The sequence below is a fragment of the Capra hircus genome, chromosome 5, assembly GCF_001704415.2.
Source record: "Capra hircus breed San Clemente chromosome 5, ASM170441v1, whole genome shotgun sequence".
Taxonomy (NCBI): domain Eukaryota; kingdom Metazoa; phylum Chordata; class Mammalia; order Artiodactyla; family Bovidae; genus Capra; species Capra hircus.
The window spans coordinates 115,347,858-115,355,344 of NC_030812.1; the positions used below are offsets into that span (position 1 = coordinate 115,347,858).

General features: G+C 66.7%; 2 non-coding genes across 2 annotated transcripts; both read left to right on the top strand.

Moving 5' to 3' along the window:
* Window positions 5,309–5,414, top strand: MIRLET7A (microRNA let-7a). The gene has a single exon (NR_129540.1). It is a non-coding gene; the product is annotated as a microRNA let-7a (primary transcript).
* On the top strand, window positions 6,092–6,188 carry MIRLET7B (microRNA let-7b). Its single transcript, NR_129541.1, has one exon. It is a non-coding gene; the product is annotated as a microRNA let-7b (primary transcript).

Consider the following 7,487-nt stretch of genomic DNA (forward strand, 5'->3'; position numbering starts at 1 on the left):
TCCGACGGCGGTCCGCGTGCTTCCCGGAGGGGCGCAGAGACGTGTCCGGCGAAAGAGGCCGGGCCGGTGTTGGAGGAGCGCGCGCGCGCGTTACAGGGGCTGTGCCCTTTCTCTGGCATACGGGGCATGCCGGGCGGCCCCGGGGCCACGCTCTGGCCTGTGGTCCCCGGCTGGCCAAGGCTAGGCCCTTGCCGGGCAGCACGCGCGTAACAGGGCACACCCTAGGCCCTCGGGAGCGGTGGGCGCCGTCCCTGGACACCCGTGGCCCCGCCAGGCCCTCCAGGCTGGGTTGGCTGCTGGGCACACACAGCCCCCGGGTTTTCCCCAGATCCCCGCTCCTCGCGGTTCCCGGTGGGGTTTGCGCGCTGTGCCCTCCCACCGCTGGCTTGGGAAACCCAGCCAAGGATGGGATGGTGCCACGCCCGGTGGGGGTGGGGGCGCAGGGAGCCCCGGCAAGCAGAAGGTACCTCTTGAGGGGCTGTGGCCAGGTGGGGCTGCCCCTGGGGCGCGGTTTCACGCCGGGCGTTTTTAATGATGTGGTTGCGTCCGGTCCCCCACCCACCGTCTTCTTCTCTCTCCTTGCCTTGTGACCCAGACTGCGGCTGCGACTGAGAATATTTTCAGATAAATACACGTCTTTGAGGTTAAAACGATTGCCTAATGGGTAAACGCCAGACAGAGACACCCACCGGGCAGGGAGAGGGCTCTGCCTTCTGGCTGCTGTTCCCTTTGGACTCTGAGGAGACCCTCCGCGGTGATGAGCAGCTTCCCTGGTGATTGCCCCGCCTCTGGGCACGGGCACCTGGACCTCCCTCCCGGCAGCCCTGGCTGGCATCCTTGCCCCACTTACCAAGCAACCAGCTGAGGCCAGAGGTGCTGACTGACTTGCCTGAGGCCCGTCGCTGGTAGAGGCCAGAGCAGGGGACAGAACTGTGGCTGGGCAGCTCCCAAAGCCATCTGTCCCCAGCCCGTGCCCATGGCCCCCGTGAATGCAGGGGTGTCTGCAGAGCAGGGCTGGATCCCATTGTAGCTTTCGCCTCCCGGCCAGGAGGAAACCCCCAGCTTCCCAGACGGTAAGACTTCCTGGGGGCTTTCGGACTCACACCTCTGTGGGCAGTGACCCTCGGTCCCTGGTGCATGTCTGACCCCTTCCCTGGGGAGTGGACATTGCCCGTGCGTGCCACCTCCCAGCCGCAAGCTTGGAGGAAGACAGGAGAGCAGGCATCCAGGGCAGGGTACAGACCTCCAGGGATGGGAGATCTTGACCCAGAGCACAAGGGCGTCTGTCTCAGGGAGACTGGGCAGGAAGGGTACCAGCGAGAGGGCCCCCTGGCTCCCTGAGAAGAAAGGCAGGCGTTCCAGTGTCTGTGGGCGCCACTTCCCCACCTGCGTGGCACCACCGGGCTGTATACGGGGCTGTGGGAAGAGCCGGGGTCAGAAGGCTGGTTCCAGGGCTAGTTTTTATTCGGCTGTCCCCCAGAGGTGCTCTTGGGGCACTGAAGCTCCTGGGCCCTGCACTCAGCTGAGCTCAGAAATCAGTAAGCTTCTGCTCCGCCATAAGTTTGTCCTTATGCCAGGGACCCTTTTGCATTTTAAAAAATTTTACATTGCAACTTTTGATTCCTGAGTTTTGGTGCCCAGCCTCTGCCCGGCCCCAGCCGGCCTCTGTCGGGCACACATCTCGTTAACTTTATGGGCCATGTTTGTAGGGAGACCCGGCCCCCGGATGCCACCCCCCACGCCTTTTTCCCAGACTCCATTGTTGGCACGGCTTGCCGAGCAGAAACACTGGCTGCTTTATGGGGAGAAACCTAATCGGGGTGGCGATGGGGGGGGGCCGCCACTGGGGGGGTCCAGGCTCCCAGTGGCCCCAAGCCAAGCCCGAGGTGACTGCGGGGTGACACCGTCTGTCTGCCTCACTCCCTCCAGACATCCGCCCGGCCCTGAAAGGGCCACCTGCCCACCGAGGCCTCCCACACACCTGTCCCCGGTTGGCCTGGCTCCTCCCTACCCGGCACCCTGCCCGCAGGCCGACGCTGGGGCCTGGGGCTGGGCCGGCGGTGGCAGATGGCAGGGCAACTGCTGACCACTCGCTCCCGCAGCCCTGCCCAGGGAGCCTCTGTCGTGGCACAGCGGCTGCTCCTGCTGCCACCCCCGGTCCAGGCTGACCAGGAAGGGCCCCTTAGGAGGTCTCAGACCCCTGCCACCCCGCTGGAAGAGGAGAGGTCTCTGCTGACCCTCCCTGGCTGGACCCATGGTCACTTTTAGGAGTGCGGGGCAGTGGGCCGAGCAAAGCCCGTCTCCCGACTCCCGGAATCGAGGCCTCCCCCCCACCTCCGAAATGTCTCCACGATTAGGCCTCAGACCTGGGTCAGCCCTCCTTCCTTCCCGCCAAACCTGGGTCGTTGGCTAAAGAAAGAGCCAGGTTGTGTGAGAGCAGTTCCCTGGTGGGCAGGCAGAGCCCGAGTTTGGGGAACCCTGCTGGGGTACACCTGCCTCCTGTCCACCTGGAAGAGGCCGTTAGCTGGGCTGCTTTGCGGGAGCCCGCCTGGCCCTCGTGGAGAGAGGAAGTCCCTCTCGTCTGGGGGCACCTTCACGGGCACCGCTTGAGTCAGCTGCATGCCTGCCGTAGTTCTGAGTGTCCAGACGTGAGACCTGGGGCTCAGGAGGGCCAGGCCAGGTCCCAGAGCCAGGACAGAGTGAGAATTAGCTCGGGACGGCCCCCGCAAGCCTCCCGATGGGCAGTAAGCGAGGGGAACGTGTGTGGGGAGTGCAGAGTCTTCATGGGCAATGGGGTAGTTATTCCTGGCTCAGGAGAGGATGGGGCAAAGGCCAGGAGGTGCACGGCAGGGTGGGGAGGGCTGCCCAGGGCACTCTTCTGCTCTGGAGGCTGGAGGGGGAAGTGATCGGAGCTTGGCCGGGCGGGGCGCAGAGATGTGAGCCCAGGTGATTGATGGACGTCGGGCCTCTGGGAGCAGGACTAGGGGCAGGACAGCACCCCACAGCCTGCGGGGCCGACCCTCCGTCCCTGTTACTGGCCGGGGACACCGAGTCTCAGTGGTTGGCATGTGACAGGGCTGGACAGACCCCCATGGGTCTGGCTCCGAGTCCAGTGGCCCGGGCTGCGTCTCAGGCCCTCCAGTTGGCCAAGCGGGCTGGAGCCAGGTGGGGCCGTGATTCGCTGAGTGAGCCTGGCTGAGGCCTCACACCCGGTCATGGTGCCCCCTCCCTGGTGTTTCCACTCTTGGGACTATCCGAGGCTTCACTTTGCAACTTTGTTGTCGGGAGCCTCCTCTGTGAATTGGGGAGTTTGGTTCCTCCTCCTGGGCCCCACAAACGGCCTGGCACACAGGAGGCAGCACCCATCCCCCCTCCCCTGGCCACCCCGCCCCAACATCCAGGCCCCAGAGTGAGCCTGGCAGGCCTGGCCGCCTGGCACGGGGACACCAGTGGCCCCGGCCACTCGAGGATGCGGCCGGGGTCTCGTTCATTCCCCACCTGGGGTCGTCGGGCACAGGGCAACCAGCGCGCCCGCTCCCTCCAGGCCTCTCCACAGGGTGTGTCCCCAGGCAAGGGGCCACAGTGAAACAGGCTGGACTGAGATGCGGGATCCGCAGGGGGTGGACGGGCGAGTCCAGAGAGGAGGCGCGGAGCAGCGGCCGGAGCTCAGGCTTGGCTGCACCTCTTGTACACGGTCTGACGTTTGTGTCTCTTTTTCTAAACCCCAACAGGTCAAGAAGTGGCGCTGAGATGGGAGTGTCTGCCTGAGGCCAGCGTTCCTCACGGGGAGCCCAGCCGGGGAGCCCAGCCGGGACCCCCAGGAGGCCCCTGTGCTGCGGGACACCGGCCCACCCTGGCCTCGGTGTGGCGACTGTCCCAGGGCACGGGTCAGCACAGCTTGCTGTGCACGCCCCTCCGGCCGTCCTGGTGCTGGGAAGCAAGGAGCCCCAGCGGGAGGACTGTGACAGGGAGGGGCACGGTCAGGGCTGTGTCTGTGGTGCCCTGTGACCTCAGCCGTCACAGAGGACCCTTGGCCACCCTCTCCTCAGCCCCCGTCCTTAGAGGTGGGCTGGCTCTGTCCTTGGGGACCCCCTGGCCCTGACTGCCGGCAGGGAGTTCAGGCAGAGACAGTGGACGGGACCCTGAGAGCCTCTCACGGAGATTCCCCTCTGGGGCCTTGAGGAGAGACAGGACAGCTGTGACCACGGGCCAGCCAGGAGTTGGGGTGTTCCCGGCTCCACGCCCTGGTGACTGCCTCAGGCTCGTCCTCTGGGTGGACAGCACGGTGTGGGCGCCGGCGTCCTCACCCCTGGCCGAGGGCCCTGGCACTGACTTCATACTCCTCAGGGTTGTTCGGGGAGTGGCCGCTGCGCTGTTCGTTGGGCCTAGGTGTGAGACCCCCGTGCGGTAGTGGGCGAGCCAGAGGGCAGGATCAGTGATCCTGGCCTCACCAGGCCCGGGAAGACCACACGGCACGGAGCAGCCTGGTGCCTGCCTGGAGGAGGCAGCCTGCTAGGGAGGGCTGTGGGAGTAGGTGAGGGGTGTCTGACGGCTCGGGGCTCTCGTCCAGCGGCACCAGTTACAAGGCAGAGGTGTTACCAGGCAGAAGGCAGGAATGACCTGTCCTCTGCCCTGCCACCCATCGGCAGTGTGGCCTTGCGACAGTCACATGACCTGTGTGGGCCTCAGGCTCGGGCGCCGGGCCCTGTGTCTGCGGCTCCAGCCCAGACACCCTTCCCTGAGAGCCAGGTTCCCTTCTGGAAAGAGGGAACATTCTAGAGCCTCTGCCCGGCGGGAAAGCCCAGGTTACCCTGATGGCAGGACCAGGCTGCTGGGGAGGGAGTGCCCCCGGTCCAGCGGGTGGAGGCGGGATCGTGGGCGGCGGTGCTGGGAGAGAGGGGCGTGGCTGGCACTCTGGCCACTTTGGGCACAGGTTGGCCTCTGGCAGACGCCAGCCTTCCTCCCAGCGCCTCCAGCACAGGTCGCCTGGGGACACCGCGGCCTCTCCTGTCTCTGGTCCAGATGGGAGCGGTCCCGTCGCCTGTGAGCCTCTCCTGAGAGCCCCGCGGGCCTCTTCGCTGCACCTGCGTCCCCGCTCCCTCTCCTCCCTCCTTCCCTTCCCTCCCAGTCAGCGGTCTTCTCCTGCGGGTCAGCTCCCTGGGCGCTCAGGCCCCTGCTGACCCGCCTGCCAGGGCCCCGGGCCCTCAGCCTCCAGCACCACCCCGAGCTCCTGCCCCCGCTGCTCTCACCGCCGCCGCCTCCAGGAAGCGCCTCCGGGAGCCGCCGCGTCCGCCCAGCCCAGGCGCCGAGACTGACGGCCCTTTGGGGTGAGGTAGTAGGTTGTATAGTTTGGGGCTCTGCCCTGCTATGGGATAACTATACAATCTACTGTCTTTCCTGAAGTGGCTGTAATACCGACAGCGGCCAGCACCCAGGACCCTGGCTTGGGGCGGGCAGATGGGGGAGGGGTGCGGCCTCTGCAGGGTGGGGCGGTGCTGTGTGACCTGGGGCAGGTCCCTGGACCTCTCTGAGCTTCAGTTTCCTTATCTGTGAAACGGGGCAGGTGAGGGTTGAGGGCAGTACCGTGTGAGGTGTCCAAGGAGGGCTGCACTTAGCCGGCCCTTCCCTCCCCTCATGCCGTCTGTGCCGCCTGCCCCTTGCCCCGTCCCCTCAATGGGGCTCATGGGCAGCCCCCAGTCCGGGCTGCGGCCGGCCCTGGATGCCGGGAGGAGCAGCCCCAGGGCCAGCTGAGATTTGGCTGGGGTGGGGAAGCCCACGGGGCCAGCTACCATCCTCCCGTTTCTCCAGTGGCCAGACTGCCCAGCTCAGCGCCAGGCCTCTGGTCGGCGGAGGGAGGGGGGCCGGGGCTCCCCTGTCGCGGGCAGGAAGTGAGAGGCGCGTTCTCCAGCCCATGGCGGCCCCACGGGGCCCGTGCCCACTCCCCGCACCCGCCGGCGGGCTGGACGCTGCGGGGGAGCCATGGCGCCGTCGGCGTGGTCCTCCTGCCCGGTGCCCGCCCGGCCCTCCAGGGCTCTGGGGGCCGCGGGCTGGGCAGGTGGCGGGACGGCGGACCCTCCCACACCCGGGTGCCGGCGGGGTGAGGTAGTAGGTTGTGTGGTTTCAGGGTAGTGATGTTGCCCCCTCGGAAGATAACTATACAACCTACTGCCTTCCTTGAGGGGCCCAGTGACATCCACGGAGGGTCCGCCCCCGCGTGCAGCAGGCGACTGGGTGGCCAGGCAGGCAGGCAGGAGGCTGTGGCGTGCACACCCGGAGCTCAATAAAGCTGTTCAGCGTGGAAATGGAGTCGGCCCTGTTCGTTCTGGGAGCCCGGGGGCTGGGCGCTAGAGGGCATGCGTGTTGGTGTTGCAGGCGTGGGTCTGGCTTGACTGGGGAGCCACCTCCAGGCTGCTGGGGGCTCAGCACACCCTCGTCTGCCATCCCGGCCGCCTTCAGGCCCTCCTGGTGGGTGCAGTCCTGGACCCCAGCCCCCACCCATCTCACATCCCGTTTGAGCACAAGCTGTGGGACCTGGGCTCCAGAGGCGTCCCTGGGCCCCCAGGTTGGTGGAGGCCCCCACAGGCCCCCCTGCGGGTGGTGTGGATCCCAGTCAGCCACTCAGAGCACAGTCCAGGGCCCCGCCCTGATGGCACCTCAGACCCAGTGCCTGACTGGAGCCTGGAAGTCCCCAGCGCCCTCAGGACGGTTTCCCGAGTAGCCCTTAACGTCGGGGGTTCACCTCTGGTCTGACTGCCTTCCCAGTGTCCACCCAGTTTCTGCTGGGGTCTCAGGCTCTCTGCCAGTGGCTGATGCAGGCCTGTCCCCATGCCACCAGCCCAGGTGTTGAAGAGACCCATTGCCTTGACTCAGTACCCTTGGGGAGGGGCTGCCATGCCTGGGTCCACTGCCCATCCCTGCACCCACGGCTGGAGCAGCCCCCCTGTCACCCCACGATGCCCTGTGGGCTGGCTCCTGTCTGTGGCACAGGAAGTGCAGACGACAGCTCAGGGGGCCCCGGCTGCAGGACAGACAAGGCTCAGGCTGATCCTGGGCAGGGTCTGGGACAGGGACCCTGTGACGAGGCCAGAGGAGGCTCCTGATGCCGCCAGGGTCCCGGAGGGGGGAGAGGTGGGCTGAGCCTGGCACCCCCTCAGCCCGAGTGCAGCAGCCTGGGGCTGTGGAGGGACCCCCTGCCCCCTTGCAGCCATGATGACAGCCCCAGTCTGCCATCTCAGCCCCAGTCCCTCGCCCATCCTGAGCCTCCTGCCTGGGTCCTGCAGGCCCCCAGCCCTGCAGGCCAGCACCCTGACACCCGTCTGTGGCCTGGCTGCCCTTGCAGAGCTGCGGTTGCACTGTGGGTCAGGGTGGGAACCCAGAGCAGGGACCCCCAAGGGGCAGGGAGGGCTTTCTAAAGCAGGGGCCATATGAGCTGGGTCTTGATGCTTGTGTAGGAGTTTGCAGCTTGCTGGCTGTGTGGGTCATGGAGG